Genomic DNA, 18,098 nt, shown 5'->3' with positions numbered 1-18,098 from the left:
AATGTAATAGAACTTAAATTTTTGAAAACTGAATGTTCCAGAATTTTTAATATCAAAAATTAATATTTAGATAAATAATTCATAGAAAATTGAATATTGGTCAGCAAATTTTTAAAATATTTTATTTGACAGAGAATATGATAATTTTTACTGAAAAATAACTTTTGTAAAACTAACTCTGTGAAATATTTTTAAATTAAAAAAATAATATTTGTTAAAAAAATTCATAAAAAATAATACAATGGTAAAAAAAAAATTTTGAAAATTTTTCTACAGATAGGAAATGAAATTCTTTTTTTTCAGAAAAATTAATATCTAATTAGTTTTGAACAGAGATTATACGAAGAAATTTATTTTAACACATTAGACAATTAAAAGGTAAGTATTAAATCAAATTAAAATTAGAAATATGCACAATTTAAATTAAACATGATTTTGAAATCTAATATAGATTCCTTTCTACTGGATTAATCAAGTACTTCCTAGGAATATACCTTTTTATTTTTTTTATTTGATCCTTATAGAATCTATAATATCAATTTAGTCCTTGATAATATTTAAAATTTGAGCATGTAGAATTTTTAAAATTTTCTATTTGTTCTTTTAAATTAACATTTTCAATTTTCAATTTTTAATTTATCAAGATTCTGTATTAAACAAAATTTTTCTAAGATTCTTTTTATTTCTAATTTTTTTTTAAAAAAAAATATTTTTAGTTTTTAATTTGTACATTGATTTGATACCAAAATACAGTTGATTAGGAGGCAAGAAACACACATCACTTACCATATCAGATATGAAACTTGATTCTCTCTATACTTAGCTGCATTCATCTGACTTTCCTCCCCCTATATCGATGTTGGCTTTTGAGGTGCTTTATTCTTCATGACTAGCCATTAGTGCTAGTCCGGCGTATGCTTCTATTTCTGACTTGGATGATGAGCTTTCATCCTAAGTGACCTTGAGATTCTTGTACTTGTTTTGCTTCAATCCTTGCGTTTTTTCCATTTTGAGCTCTGGGCAGTCCTCCTTTACGTGTCCTTTTTGGACACTGGTAGCATCGAACCTTTCTTCTATTTCTTGGATTTTTTTTGTTCTGCATTTCTTTAAATTTATTGGATTTAAATTTTTTTAAAAATTTTCTTACCATATAAGTTTCTTGGTCTGTTTCAAGATCTGAGTCTGACTCGGGTTCGTCCTTCTTAGTGGCTCTTAGTGCCAAGTTCTGGCTTGACTCCTTTGTTGTACTTGCACATCTGGTTTCATGTAATTCTAAAGTTGAAACAAGTTCTTCTAGGGTACTTACTTCCTGATCTTTTGAGATATAGTAGACATCTATTATCGAAGTCCATTCTGGAGTCCTGGGAAAAACATTTAGTGCGTATAGCATACCGAGTCCCGATTGGTCACCGTTTTATCGAGGTTGACCAGTCTGGTGATCAGCTCCTTGATCTTTGCGTGTAGTTGGGCTACTTTTACACCTTTTTCCAGCTGAATGTTGTTAGCTTGTTCTGAAGAATGTCTCATCACGCGAGTTTCGTTTCGGATGTGCCTTCATGGAGTTCCAGGAATTTCTCCCAAAGATCTTTGGCCGAGGTGTAGCTTCTGATGCGATTGACTTCTTGAGGCGGTAATGTTGGGACCTTTGACACCGGCTAGAGGGGTGTGAATAGCCGATCACCCAAATCATCGCTTCCTATACTCGATAGTATGCAGCGGAAAGATAAAATAAAATACTAACAAGAGAAAGCTAAACCCTAAACAATACAAAGAAGAAAACAAAGCAAACCTTAACACGTTTGGTTACGTGGTTCGGATATAACTTGCTCCTATTCCACGGTGTGTCCGTAAGGTGGACGAAACCTCAATCCGTAGGTGGATCAATCCCCGAAAAATCTCTAGCTAGCATGATCTCCTTGTGGGTGGAGAAACTTTGCCACAACCTTAATCACGTACACACAGATCACACACAAGAGCTAGGAAGACTACTAATAGGGATTAACCATCTATATTTCATCAACCTTGTCCAAGCACCCTGAGCTCTATTAAATAGAGTTCGGGAGGAAAACACCTACTATTTTTCCCACCGCTAGTTGACTGGTAAAAATATCAGTCGACTGGTCCTAAGTGGAATTCGACCGTTACAGGCCAACGACTCGATACCAGTCGACTTATGAAAGTATCAGTCGACTGCTCCACATGGGTTGAGCGAACAGAGATATTTTGTTCGCTACCAGTTGATTGATAAAAATACCAGCCAATTGCTACAATAACTGCTACAGTAATTGCTATAGTACTGCTATAGTAGCTGCTGCGGTAAAACCCTAAACTTAGGATTTTACCCTGAGTACAATCTCTCATGCACTCCTCCTTGCCTGTACAACCTAGACCTAGCCTTCTAGCCTCCTCCATCAGCCTCGCGTCCCTCGGATGCCTCCTTATCTTTTATGCCTTTCTTTCTGGAGGTTCCATTGGTCTTGTCATTATTATCAGGTTTTCCTTTGTCAAGAGGTCGCGCCTCCGGGACTTCATCTATTGCCAAGTCACACTTGGACTTGGGTTGCCAAGACTACATGTTTGGACTTACACTGTCAAAACTCACCCTTGGACTTTCCTCCTTTGCCAAGGTTACACTTGGACTCTCCTTATTGTACCTGTATCCTGCACACTCACAATGTATATCAAATACAACAATAAATCTAACTTAAACTTTTACCCAAACATCAAAACTTATGGCACATAGATTACTCCAATAGGTAACACACTTAGTAGGTGATATTCCGCTTTGTTGTTGGCGAGCAAGTCACTTTGCTCCTTTGTCCAAAGATACTCCTCTTTCTCCTTGCCTTGTTGATCCTTAAGAACTACAAAGTCATACTTGATTATTAAAAGTATTTCAAAATCGAGTTTTAGGAATACCTCCATTCGGCGTTTCCAGTGTGCAAATTCCCTCTCAAACTTTAGCAGGATGAGACTTGGTCTGACCATCGATTTCTTTGCTTCGGTCGGCGATTAGTCCTTCTGAAGCGACCTTGCTCTGATACCACTTGTTGGTTGGTCCCTTGGAGGCCGGCAAGAGGGGGGGGTGAATTGTCTGAAATTGAAAAATAAACCTTTCTCAGACTTTAGACTAAGTTAGAAAAACACTTGTTTATAAACAAAAATTAAATGCATAAAATAAAGACAGAGGCAAGAAATATTTACTTAGTTTGCAATCAGAGAATTGCTAATCCAAGGAAAATAAAACTCACTAAAATTTCCTTTGGGCGGAGTAGCCTCTTACAACGTTGATAGCTCACGATAGTAGAATAGAAAGAGAATTTATTTACAAGTATGTTATATGACTACTGAGATCAGAGCTATATTTATAGCCAAGTTCCGGGCACCTAAGCATGGATAAAATTTTATCCACGACGCAATAGATCGTAACAACTAAATCTAGATAAAATTTCTCTGGTTCGGGCGCTTGAAACAGCTCTGGGCACTTGGACCCTTGTCGGGCTGCCCTGGGGTCGGAGCGCCCAGAACAGGTTCGGGCACCCAGACCCTAGTCAACTTTAAGTTGACTTTTGTATCCGGGCTTCTGCTTCTGCTCTGCTCGGTCCACTTACTTGGGTGATTTCTATCATCTATAATTGGGCTCACCTGAACTTATCTTCCAACCTTCTCCTCGAGCAATCTTCCGCTCTGGCTTCTTGTCCCTCGGAAACGTCGCGCGCTCCCTTCTCATCCGCCAATGTACTTTTCCACAGAACCTCGTCCCTCGGATCCACTAAACTCGTCGACTCTCTCTCGTGTCGTCCTTCTCGCTAGCTGCGTCTTTCGCTTGACTTCTTGTGCTCCTAAGTTCATGCACACTTAGACAAAAGGTATCAAAAGACAACAGGACCTAACTTAACTAGGCTGATCACATCAAACCTCCATGGGGTACTTATAGGATGTTGTACAAGCAGAAGAGGATTACTACCTCGCACAGAAATCTAAAGGAGTTTGACACTAATTGGGACAAAGGAATATGAAAGTATCTACAAACTACGGAAAAAAATGAGTAGATTAGGAAGCGCAAGCCAACCAGGAATTGGTCTTTAAAAAAGGTAAGGAAGTCGTCCGACAGCATGTGGGGGCGTGCATATGCAATAGGGATGACTATTTGGTAGTCATCGGGAATACCATAAGTCATCTGCATCTAAAGGACTTCGTCGCCATTGAAATCGGATTCCTTGGAAGTGTACCACAATCCGACGATGGGCGGAGGAGGAGAACAGGCCATGGAAAACCGATGAAAAGTATGGACGGAGATAGGAAGAGGAAGAAAATCTTACTAAGGAAGATTATCATTGACAAGGAGCAGAGGAGACAGAAATCAACTGGAGACGAGCGCGAGGACAAAGATGTTGTGGAATATCAAAAAACAAAGGGGCGTAAGGGTTTAAAAACCCTAGTGTCGATCGCTCTGGACCGTCTGATAAAGGGCTTTAGAAAACGAATCCTCCATCTGGCCATTGAATTTGAAAAGGCTATTGTCACATCAATTATAAATATCCGCCTGCCACATCAAATGTACGGCAGCAGAAAGTGAGAGATGTGACACTCTGTAACAAGGAGCATTAATGAGGCTTAATTAAAGGGCATGAGTGGCATGCTCGGCATTAATGATTGGAGATTTGCATAATCTTCAAGAAATCAGAGAATGATGTCAGCAACCAATACGAGGCACTCACCCACCATAGGAAGTTGCGGGAAGTTGAAAAATAGCTAAGTGTTGCCCATGAGCATCCTGAGTGGACTATGCGGATTGAGAAGCGGTCGTGCGGAGACATAGCTATAGAATGACTCACTGAAGATTAACCATTCCGTCTCATAGCCGAGCGGCGACTCTAAACTCATGATAGAAAGCAGTTACAGTATTTTCAATAGTCGAGCGGCGACTCTAAATCCGAGTAAAGTTGATCTTCGACTATAAACACTTGGTCGGTAAAGGTGTAAGTCGAGCGGTGTGTCTAAAATCGAGACGTCTGATCAGGAAGAAAGGCTGCTGAAGACATTGCTCGTTCAGCTAGTCGGACTTACAACCTCCTTCGACTAGACTTGAGGGGAAAACTTGTGATGCAGTGATAAAGGGAGCCTACCAAGGACAAGTCAAAGGTGGGAATAACAGCCCATGTGAAGGTCAAAGTCAAGGCGGTTAAAGGCATGTAATCACCAAGTCATCAGAGTTGTCCGAGCGGAGGGCAACAAGCCGATCAGGCCTGAAGAGTCCGATCGGGCATGACCGCCTACTCAACGAAAGGAGGGCTCAGAATCATGATGTCGTCCGGAGGCTCTTTGATGTAGCTCATTTCGCATGTCACTAGGCACTTCAAATTAATAAAGATCGAAAACCCATTAAAACTCAAGAAAAGAGATGTAGTAAGGAGTCTTAAGTTGTATTTTTCTCCAGGGATAAATATTACATGTATGTGAATTCTAGATTCAAATTATTCTTTTGGGTTTTCTAAATGGACTGGGTGTATACGTGGCTCAGTCAAATCAACATTTACCTAGACATTCATTTTCATTCTTTTATTGATTAGTAGCTAGCTACCTAAATACTTCTTAATTTTGAGCTTATCAATTCAGATTATCATCCAATTCAGAAATAAAATCAGAATAATTCTCGTGTAGACATTGAAACTAACTCATCCTCCAACTTTAGAGCTGTTATGCAGAATTCAACACCTAAGTGTCCATGCAAATTCAGTAGTCAAGCAAAAAGTGTTATCTTTTAGATTTAGATAGCAATTGCAGATACAACAAATCTCTAAAGTTTAGATAGAAATTTGCAATGCATATTACAGATCTAATCTAGCTCTTCACTTAAATCTAGCAGATCTGTTTATTCAAACTAAAGAAACCTAACTACAGATTGCAATCAACACTCCAATCACATTAGATCAATTGCACAGAACAAGGGTTTGCTAAACTCAATAACTAAAACTAAGCAAATTTACCGTAAACGAAATAACAAATTCAAAACAAAAATAACATTGTAAACTAAGCTAATCCGATCATCAGATCTGAGTAAAGGAAATGGGAATCAAAGTAAATAGAAACAAAACACGTTCCATAATCCAAACCTGAGATCCAGTCCACTCACTCTGCCATGATGCAGAAATGCTCCTGGGTACCTCCCTTCAAGCATCCAACGAGGAATGTCCAAGCTTCCAGCTGTTATCAAATGATGCTCACAACTCCTAGGTATCTCCCTTCAAGCTCGCAATCGGCTGGTAATCTCATTGCTCGAAGAACAGAGGTTGAATTCTGGGAATCACTTAACTCGATCGATTGATCGGATCGATCTAGGTATAGCTGCGGAATAAAGGTCGGAATGGAATCGAAAACTCTTGGGTACCTCCCTTCAAGCTCCGTTAGATGGAGAAAATCGCAGATCAGAAAACCACCCTCGATCTGGATTCCGATAATGAAACAGAAATCCAATTCGCGAACTGGGGAACCACCCTCTGCTGCTCTCCGACCTCGGATGATGAATGCCGACAACTCAGAGATCACCGTCGGTGGAGAGGACTTGCTCTCGGATCTGGAATAGGGATGGGAGCAACGAGCGCTAGAGGAAGAAGATGGTGTTGGAACCCCAAGGTAGTTTTGATGTGATCAAACAAGTTAGGTTAGGTCCTGTTGGGTTTAACTTTGTGTCTAAGTGTGCAGGAACTTTGAAGCACATGAAGTCGAGCAAATGATGCAGCTAGCGAGAAGGACGGTACGGGAGAGAGCTGGCGGGCTTCATGCGTCTGAGGGACAAGGTGTTGTGGAAAAGTACACGGGCGGACTAGAAGGAAGCACGCGGCATTTCTGAGGGGCGAGAAGTCGGAGCCGAAGATTTCTCAAGAAAATCGGAAGTTAGGTTCGGGTGAGCCCTATTTCGGATGGCCGAAATCACCCAAGCGAGCGGAGCCGGAGCGAAAGACCCGGATGAAAAATGTTAATTGTGTTAACTTTCTTGGTCTAGGCGCCTAGACCAGGTTGGGGCGCTCGGACCTGGTCGAGGTGCCCAGACCATCCGGGCACCCAGAACCCAAATCGAGTTTAACTGTTGCGTCAGGGATAGAATTCTATCCCATTCTAGGCACCTGGAACCTTTCAGGCGCCCCGACCAGGGCTATAAATACAACCCATGGTCCAAGAGGTTTAATAGAACACTTGTGATTCATTCTAGTTTTGTTTTGTTCTGTAATTGAGTATTTCAACTGCTGTAAGAGACTTCTTCACTTGAAGGAGATTGTTTACTGAGCTCCAACTTCTTTGGATTAACAAATTCCCCGGTTATAACTAAGTAACCCTTTCATGCCTCTTTTCTTTTAGTCATTTATTTTATTTATGCAAGTGTTAGATTAATTAAGCCGTAAATTCGAGAAAGGTTCTTTTTATTTGTCAGGGCTATTCACCTCCCTCTCTCCAGCCGCCAACGGTCTTACAAGTGCTATTAGAGCGGGTTCGTTTCAGGAGGACTAACCGCCTAACGAAACACACGAGATGACTGGATCGAGCATCCATTCACCGAAGTTTTAGGGAGAATTCACGAACTGGAAAAAGAAGATGGAGGTATTTTTTAAACAGATTTTAAATTATTAATAATTATGAAATATGGTTTTGTAGCCCCGAAAGACAGAAGAATATCAGTGGGCGAAGAAGGAGCAAGCCGACTTCGTGGCAAATGGAAAAGTAGAATTTCTTCTGCTTAGTGTTTTACCACCTCAAGAAGTCAACTGTATCGAAGCCTACGAGTCAGCCAAGGAGCTCTAGGAGAAATTCTTGGAATTACACAAAGGGATCTCGGAGGCAAAACTAGCAAGACAAGACCTGCTCCTGAATCAGATCAGCAACATTCGGTTAGAAGAAGGTGAAATCGTCGCACACCTCCACTCAAGAATCAAGGAGTTAGTCACCAGACTCACGAATCTCGAAGAAAAGGTATCCAACCGAGATTCGCTAAGGTACGTGCTTAACGCATTTCCTAGGACTCCAGAATAGTCAACCTTAGTATATGTGTATTTCATCTCTTAGGATTTAGAGGTAAGCACCTTAGAAGAATGTTTTCAACTTTTGAAATTCATGAGATAAGATGTGTAGGTCTAAATAAAGAATCAAGGTAAAATGTTACTTTAAAAGCAAAAGTGGACGAACTAGATTTCGAGACATCACTTGACGATGACGAAACGACTTTAATGGTAAGGAGATTTAATGGAGGAGGTATGTGTTATTTTGCGATCACACTCTTATTGCTATAGTTTCTACTATTTTTCTACTATTTTGGTGACTGACTTGAGCGTCGGAGGTCCAACGCCGAAAACCCCTTCCCTAGCCTGACACTGATGTCCTTGGTTTTGTAGGGCGGAGTGGAGTGTTCACATGATCAACCACCGAGCCACATTCCCAGCTGTCTTTACCGTTTTCGGACAGGATCATATATAATTTTAAAAACCCCACACCCCACGTCTCTTCCCTAATTAAAAAACCTCTCCATTATCAAATTTAAATAAAAAAAATATTTTAATAAATAAAAAAAACATGAAGGAGCGGCTCCGTAAATACGGAGCTACTCCTTGCTGAAGGTAAAAGGAGCTCCCTCCCTCTCCCTCCGTGTGTCCACCCATTGTAGATGTCCTAATAGGGTTTCTCTCCCTCCTAATATTCAAAAAAAATGCTTGAGAGACACTGAGAGAGTTTTATCCCTCTTTCGTTGGCATTGTCACCTTCATACTTTAGGGCTTGTGTCTACATTTGGCGTGAGCATTTGGTTAAAACTGAACTGATTGAATATATCGAAATTGAACAAATTATATTTTTTTCGTACCAACTGAATTGCCCAAATTTTTAACAAAAATCTAAGAAATTGAACTGAGAAGCACATTGGTTAATTTGGTTTTCGATTGAATTAACCAAACTAAAAAAACATCGGTATCACTTGGTTGCAAGAGGCTCAGTCGTCATTCCCATTGCACTCTTTCTCAACCGGCATTCCTTTGTGATCCATTCTAGAACCCTAGAAATCAAGCCGGCAATCCTTCTCAACCATGCTATAAATTATAAGGCCAATGGTAAGAGCAAGCAGAACAGAGATGTATTCCCATCTTCTGAACTTCCAAGTCCGCAGGCTATTCTCAACGGCACATCGCATGAAGAATGAAAGATGAAAAGGAATAAGAGAATGCCATAACCGCACAAGCTCATCTTCCAAGTACCTATTGAGGTAGCAATCCTCCACATAGATAATGGTGATGGAGAATCAAAGAGAAACTCGTTGGTTGTGGCTTGCGTGAGGACGAGGGGACTCAAAGGGCTACTGGCGATGGTCTCACCGACAGTGAGAGCGACAAGAGGGGAGGGAGGGCATCGTAGTGTTGTTGGTTGTTCGTTAGCTACGACCTGCGTGAGGACGAAGGGACTCAAAGGGCTGCATGTGACGGTCTCATCGGCAGCGAGCCGAGATTGTTAGGAGGAGAAATGAGAGTAGGAGTCGCGAGAAGAGGTTGACGGTGACGAGACGAATGAGATTGAGAATTAGGGATTTTAGTTTTTAAACTTCCAATCCGATTTGGTTTAATCAGTTTAACTGATTTCAGATTTTTAAAATTGAAATCGAACTGATTAAACTGAACTAATCCATATTTTTTTAAAAAAATTATAAATTAATTGAACCGAATTTTAAATTTTTATTAATTTGGTCAGTTAATTCGATTTAACTGATCTTTTGCTCAACTCTAATCTACATTGCTTTGTTGTTGTCTAGTTCATGGCTGATGTTCTAAATGTTTTTTCTTTGGTATTTTACTGGTTGCATCTAGTTTTATCGTATTTCTAAAGAGCACATTATCCTTTTATATTTAATAAAAGGTGAAAAGGTGAATTTATTTCTCAAAGTACCTATCTGCCTAACCTCTTTTGCTTGATTTGTTTTTTTGCCTAACCAACATTTGACTGAATCTGATATTAGTTGATTAGTTGCCATTTACTTCTGCCGAAATATGGTTGATAGTCTTAGAGGTTTCAAAATAAAGGGGTATATACTGATTCATGAAATTACTAGGGTCTGGTAATGTTCCTTCTTGATATAAATTTAAGGACTTCAAAGATTTCAAACACATGTGGTCCTAAAATAAAAAATAGAGCATCGACTTAAATTCACACTAAGGGTACAATGATTTTCATTTGACACAAATATTGAGATTTTTACAATATACAAATACTTCTAGGTAAAAATGCTTGATGTTTTTTTAGGTAACAAAATTAGTAAGGTATCAATGGTGTTGATTTGGTATAAATTTGAGGTTCTTGGAGTTGTAAGCATTTGTGTCAAAAATATTTGATGGTGTTATATGCTTCAAAATCACAAAAATGGCTATAGAGAGTCTCAATGAACAACTACAGGCGTACAAACCTAAGGCCTCTTGGGTTGTCCAAAGTTGTCTGTGAGGTTACCTTAAAACTAAGAAAAAACAAAACAGAGCAGGATAAAATTAGGAAATTATTAGGTGTAAGTGTCCATTAGATACAAATTTGGAACCTTTTTGTGTACTTTTTTAGATCTCAAAATGGAAAAAATATGGTATGTATAGGGAATTACCAAAGGTGCAATGATGTCTATTTAGCCAAAATTTGATGAAATATTTCTATGCTTAACTGCTTAAATGAATTTGATGTGTCCAAAAAGTCGGAAAGTATTTTTAGTTCAAGTGTTAGATTTCACTATAAGTGTCTATTATAGTAAAAATTGATTAAGCTTATCCCAAGCACCCATTCTGTTTTGTGATGAGGTAATTATGAGGTCAGTTTATAGTTAACCGTTAAATAGTTAGAGGATGGTAGGAGTGATTTTTTTCTCGAGGATATACGTTAGTTGGGAATTGACCTCCCCAGTCTAAAGCATATAAATATTGAAAGAATCATCTAAGGTCTAATGGTGATCATTTGATACGAATTTAAGGATTTTAGATGTCAGATACTTTTCGTTAAAAGTAAGTACTCTGGCATTATAGATCCTAAAGTCAGCTTAAAAAAGGCATATGTAGAATCGGAGAACTGTAAGAAGAAAACCCCAAACTGTTTGGTTGGGTGAGAATGGTTGGACATCGGTAAAACATTTACATATGGTGTTTATTTTTTAAAGTTAGAGGCAATTATTTGGTAAAATGCTGTGTCAACTTCTAGTTCTAGACAGCTTTGTTTACACCAACTGATCTGCGGAACAAGGTATGCTGTTCTCTGGATTTATTTGATAGGCATATTAGAGGAATACTATCTATTTCAGGATTTGTTGGGTGATTATAAAAAAAAATGGTAACTTTCTGTTTAGATTTCAAAGCATTTTCTATGGTACATGATAGGTAGACTTGAGGGTAACCTGCCTTTTACTTCCATTCTGGCTGCGTCTTCCGAATTGGGCGGGAAAAGTTTTGTTCCTGCTGCAACCGACTTTATGTGAAATTTGTGTTTTTTTTCCTGAATAGATATAACCGGGAGGATTGTACGGATTGTTCCTAACATCGTAATACACAGATCCCCATTTGATTTGTGGAATAGGATTAATAGATTTGTGGAATAGGATTAATAGTATGATAGAGAGTTTGATAGATGGAATATGATTAATAGTGTAGAGATTAATGACGTGATAAATAATCATTAGCTCCCTCAAGAGATTATTTATCACACCATTAATCTCTATTCCACAAACCAAACTGATCCCTAGTGTTTATAAAATAGGACAAGATTTGTGTGATAAGGAAATCCAAGAATTCTGTTGGTCCGAGTAAGTCGACTGGAGAGGGTTGAGTTGTCTGAAATATTAAAAATATCTTTCTCGTTCTTTCAACTCAGGTTAACAACAATAGTATAAAAATAAAATTAAACAATAAGAAACTAAATAAAAGAGACATCAGAATTTACTTGGTTACAACCTAAGTGGTTGTTAATCCAACACAAATGCAAGCTCTTAAAAAGTTTCCTTTACTAAAGGCGGAGAAACCTTCTACACTCGTTAATAGCTCAGACTATTGATAGGAAATCAATACAAAAGTTGTTTCTTTCCTATGTCCAGGGGTCTTTTTATAGCCCTTGGAAAACCTTATCCGTAGGCTGAAGGCGTCTTTCATAGGGCTGGAAGGTGACTCCAGCGAGGCAAAGGATAAAACTTTATCCTTTCCGCCAACGGTCAGATTGCCTGGTCGAAGGTAGCTTCCAAGGCCATGGAAGGTGCCTTCCATGACTGGTTGAAGGCGCCTTCTAACTCCACTCTAGCTCTTCCGATGCTCCGTTCGCCTGAGTGATTTCAGCCAATCGAAATAAGGCTCACCTAAATCCAATTTCGGCCTTCTCCTCGAGCAGGCTTCCGCTCCAGTTTCTCATCCCTCGAATGTCATGTATGTCCTTCTCGTCCATCGATGTACTCTTTCGTAGCATCTCATCCCTCGGATGTACTGAGTCCATTGGCTTTCTCCCGTGTCATGCTTCTCGTTAGCCGCGTCTTTCACTCGATTTCCTGTGCTCCTAAACTCCTGCACATTTAGACATAGGGATCAAAACATAACATAACCTAATCTAATTTAGCTGATCACATAAAAATAACATTATGGTCCAACAAATTCGAGTTAAACCTATTCTGGTTTAATATATAAAGTTAATTTGACATAACAGCTCAGAAACTTTAAACGGATTATCAATGAGAAACCTAATGTGGCTATTTTTCTAAATTGTAAAATCGTGGATTTATTTTCATATTTTATATTAAATTGTTTGGAAATATTGAAATATTGTGTCTGTAATCGAACGAAATAGCCTGTATCAATGGATCTCGTTGAAAAGGCTTACATTTTGCCTTTTTAAAAAGTATATTTTAAATTCAATCTATTATGTTCATAATTTATATACTAAAACCATATAAAATGATTTTTTTAGAAATATTAAAGTTACATAAAAATTCTCTATTTACAAAATATTGATCAATATTTATAATGTAAGTATTGGGGACAACTGGTTCAACAGATTTCAACTAGGATCCAATTGGTTCGCTTGGCTCAACTAATCTATTGATTTAACCAATCAAGATGCATCTTAGTTGCTTCTTGTTGGGTGGTTTTAAGGCCCCGGCTATGGTGCAACGGCAATGTATATAAGTTGTCATCCAAGTATTTATAGTTCGATCTCTAGTAATATTGAATTTGTAGAAATTTTTTTTCAAAATGGCCCGCACAATCAAAGGATGCCGAACTTCTTAACTGTCTTGTCCGTCGCAAGCGCTTCCCAATTTATCTTGATGGCGGATGGAAAAATTTCATAAGATCCGATCGATTGCCCCAGAACTAGGTAATGAGACTAATTGGATTTATCAATGATTTGATGGTTTTAAGTCCCCATGAGAGTCTTTAATAGGTTAAAGGGGTTAGATTTATAACAATGGAGCAAAGATCAATTTTTGACGGGTGTATATTTTGGAAAAAAAAGTCCTTCAATCCTCTAGTTATTTACTAGTCGGTTGATTATAAGTTAATTTTATGATTTATTTTTATTCACATAATTTAGTAATGAATTTAAAGGAGCATTTAGGATGAATATAATTACTTTTTATTACTATTATTTGACAGTTGTTTTAAATGGGTTAAGTTGCTAGACGCTTGATTTGGCACAATCCTAAATGGGCCAAGTTTTTATTGCCTGAGTGCTATGTAAGTGGTATGTGGCATAGTTTATAGAGTTAGGATTCTATGGAATTGATTTGGGATCCGGTTCAGACCGATCAGATCATACAATCGTAATATCCTAAAAAAATCTTATTAATAATAGAAAAAATATTTAAAAAATTTATTTATATATAAATAGATTACTATATATATATATATATATATATATATATATATATATATATATATATATATATATATATATATATATATATATATATATATATATTTTATTTTTATATATATATATATATATATATATATATAAATTTAAATTAACTAGTAATTTAGTTACTATTCTTGTATAATAGCACTCAATAATATTTATATTTTTACATCATAAAATGAAAAAATATAAAATTTATATTAACATAATAACAATAGTCATATTCAACCTGAAAAATATTACCTTCGTTTATAAAATGGTTCAATTTAAAGATTAACAAAGTATCTAACATACGTAGCAGAAGCTATTGTCCTATTGAATCCTTTGATTCGAATATAAACATTAGAAATAATCTTCTAAAGACTTGTTGATTCTATAAAATACTAGACAATAGCTATCTAAAAACTTGTTATTTTAAGAAAAAGAAATGACAGAATATTATTGATTAAAACTAACTAAAAATAATTAAACATACGTTTAAATAATCTCAAAACTCTACTCCCAATTATGTAAAAGACGAAAAAAATAATAAAAAAAGACAAAACCTTCTGGGTCTTCGAAAAGACTTTAAGTAATGTTTTTTGGGTTTAAAATTGGATGGTTAAGAATAAACTTTAAAATTAATTATAGATCTCTTAACGAACTTCTATTTAATATATTATAGGGCTCGTTGTTCAATCAGAATCAAAAGTCCACCGATTCTGCTTCAATATTTCTCTAATCCTGTTAGAATTCTATCGATTATGTTATGATCCTACTATAAAAGTTGATTATGCATAATGTAAGATCGATTTGTACTTCTAGATCATAGGATTGTACAATATGGATTACGATTTTATAAATATAGGTATGTGGGATGTGCTTATGGTTTAGAGGTGCATAAGGGATTGGATTTTTTGTGGTTTGGTTGCATCACTGGCTGTGCTATGTATGATGCTACCTTAAGTTGTTTGGGTCATGTCAGAATGTTACCTCCTTCGCTTGTTTGTGTTCTAATTCTTAATGATGTGTTTAGTTCAACTTATTATATATAAATTTGATTATATAATTATAACATAATTAAGATTATGAGAAATAAAATCTAATTTAATATTTTTTGATTTATTCCTAGATAATGTTATAACCTAATTTAACATTTCTATATTATTTTTGGTTCAATTCTAGATACTTTTCCACCTTAATAAATTTGATTTTTGATTATTTTTTAAATAAATTAAATTAAGTAAATTAATAATATTAATGATAATAATAGGTTGATAATAAATAAATATAATTGATTTGTTAACTTTGGTTTCATTTTTCTCATGATACTTTGCGGGTTCTGATAATGCTCTATGCCGTTCTTAGGAGCCCTTGAGCTAAAACTTATCTCTGCATCGTTCAGAAACCCTTCACGAGATCACATACTTGGATTCAGTATTCGGCAATGGTTATAGAGAACAACAGATGCCCTCAAATATCCAAATTGAGCATGTCATTGTTCATGGCCACTTCTTCTAGGACAGATTGCTGGGTATAAAAGAAGCAAATCCAAATAATCACACTACAAACAAATGTACAGGAGATAAATCATGAGATGCTCTGAAGTAAAGATCACCCCAAAACTAAATATAAAAATTATAGTGAAAAAACATATAAAATTGGTTAGCTAAAACATAAACTCAACTCTACGTATGTCAAAAAAATTGCACCAATATATTAATGATTCAAGAAATATAATTGTTTAAGGTCAAATATCTACTTTATTACTTTGAAAAGAACAGTCAATGTTGTGATCATGCATAAATTCCTTCAAGCTTAGATCGTGAACATATTTGTTAATAAATTTATGAATTAATTTTTAAATAAAAAAATAATAATTTGATATTGTATTTATAGATTTTACATTTTATTTATGAAAAATATAGATAAATATATTAAATATATTTATTATAATAAAATTATAAATTTTAATAAGAATATATATAATTTAGTTTTTAATAAATATTTAAATTTATAATTTATATTTATTAAGCTCCTTTAGGCTCGATAAAAGCTTGAATAACCTCGTAAGTCATGAATATATTCGTTAAATAAGTTCGAGCTCGATTCGATTATAAATGAGCCAAACTCAAATATTCAAGAGTTCGGTTAGGCTCGGCTTGATTACACCCTTACCTCAGATGTCCGCCTCCTTCCATGTCCTTCATCCGTCCGTGCCCATGCGTTTGCTCCTTCCCTCGCCCTAGACCTCTGCCTCTGTGTGAGAAGAATGAGCCGAGGATAATTTTGAAAATATTTTAGCTGTTATCTTGGGATCGTCAAAAACCACTGAGAGTTATTTATTACTTGAGAATCATTTATTATCTAAATTAAATAGGATTAAATAATATAGTTTTAATTTGATAACTAAAGTTATTAACGATTATCCTAACCAAATGTACCCTTATTATATTTTATTAATATTTAATAAAAGTTCCCTTTTAAGTAATATTTATTTATTTATTTTAATTATTACTTTTACTTTAATTCTTTTACTAAATTTTAAAATATCAAAAAAAAATGTCCAAAACTATTCATATTTTGTGCTTGGTTTATGAGAATTGTTATCCTATTGCGTATGAACAGACTGTTCAATTGTAAAATCACCAATGTGAATTTTGAATTATAAGGAATAGTTTTTCTTATTTATTCTTCGAATGATTATTTTTTATTTATTTTATGTTTAACATAATTCAATTAAAATGATTGGATCAGACAAGTTAGATTTTTTTCGTTAAACCACTATGGTTGAATGAGATGAATGGTGTAGCCAAGCCAATCTGGTTGGATGAGTTGACCATCTGGTTAGGTAGGATTGTTCGATTATTTTCAGTTTAGCTCAAATGGAGTTTAATTTAGATAAAATTAGATTTCCTTTCCCACACAAACCCCTTACGCAAACCACAGTTTCAATTTCTCTCAAAGTATCTATATCCTCTTTAAACTCTCACATATTACCTACTACTCTTGGAAACACTAGAAGCCCTCACATAAACCCATGAAATCCCCCTTTTGACCCTATCAAATTCAAGCGAACTCCCATGGGCACTCAAGCCCTCCCTTAGGATTCATGCAAATTGAATGCAATCTCCCATGGACATGTCAAACCCTACTATATGACATGCAAATTTAAATATGTTGGTGCAAAATTGCTGGCCCTTAGACCTCTTCCCTAATTCTTTAAAAACCTGAGCTTCTTGATCATGCACCTAAACCCTAGTAACTTTATACAGACATCCTAGTGTTAAGATTTCGTATGATCGTGCCCTTTTCCTTGTATCCTATGCAATATATTGGTACCATTGCTAAAAATTCAATTGATAGATGAAGCCCTTCTTTATTTAATAGTAGTGGCCTACTTATGTTACCCTTGTGCAATTGTTAACCTAGAGAGGACCTTGCTAGAATTTCACATTGGCTTCCTTTTATTGGAGAAACAATATGTCCCTTGTAGAGGAAAAGCTTGAAGAACTTGAGGGTAAGAGGCCCATATCGAGGGAATGTTTGTGGTTGAGTATGGGGAGTCTAAATCGAGGACGAGTTTTATGGACTCAAGTGCACTTGGTGGACTTGACAAGGGACCTGAATCTAGGAGGGTTTTAGAGTACTCAGTAACTCTGGGCTTGGTTTTAGGTATGTAAAATATATGGATGTTTTATTTAGCCATTAGCTCTTTCTGTATTCAAAGTCTTCGTCCCGCCGAAGATCATATTGAAATTCAGGGCCGAGAACTCCTCCCCGGGGAGAAGAGAGACAAGAATATGGAACTCGCTGGTAGGCCGACCCGACATTCATATATAAGCATTTGCCCCGGTCTTCGAATAACGAAGAAGTAGGGAGGTGGTGCTCTAGTTCTTCTTTCCATAGCTGGTCCCGTGAACTTTGTTCTGAAGTGAAAGTGCACGAGAACTGAGAGGAAGAAGTGAGTCTCCTCTTTCAGAGCCTCGACAAGCCAGCTGGGACAAGGCATCTCGACAAGGCAGGCGTACGGACAAGACTACCAGCCATGATCGCTCCATATGGGCAGCAGTGACCACTTCCCCCTCGCTGGCTCGTTCATTCCACTCGCTGCTTCGTTTCACGGGTCTAACTGCGACACGGGTCTAAGTCAAGAACCTCGTTCCTTGAAGAGCTAGTTCCAGGCAGCGGATAAGACCTAGGGAAGTCTCCATCATCCGAGT

This window comes from Zingiber officinale, chromosome 7A (genome assembly GCF_018446385.1).
Source record: "Zingiber officinale cultivar Zhangliang chromosome 7A, Zo_v1.1, whole genome shotgun sequence".
Taxonomy (NCBI): Eukaryota; Viridiplantae; Streptophyta; class Magnoliopsida; order Zingiberales; family Zingiberaceae; genus Zingiber; species Zingiber officinale.
Note: the sequence above shows the minus strand (reverse complement) of the source record.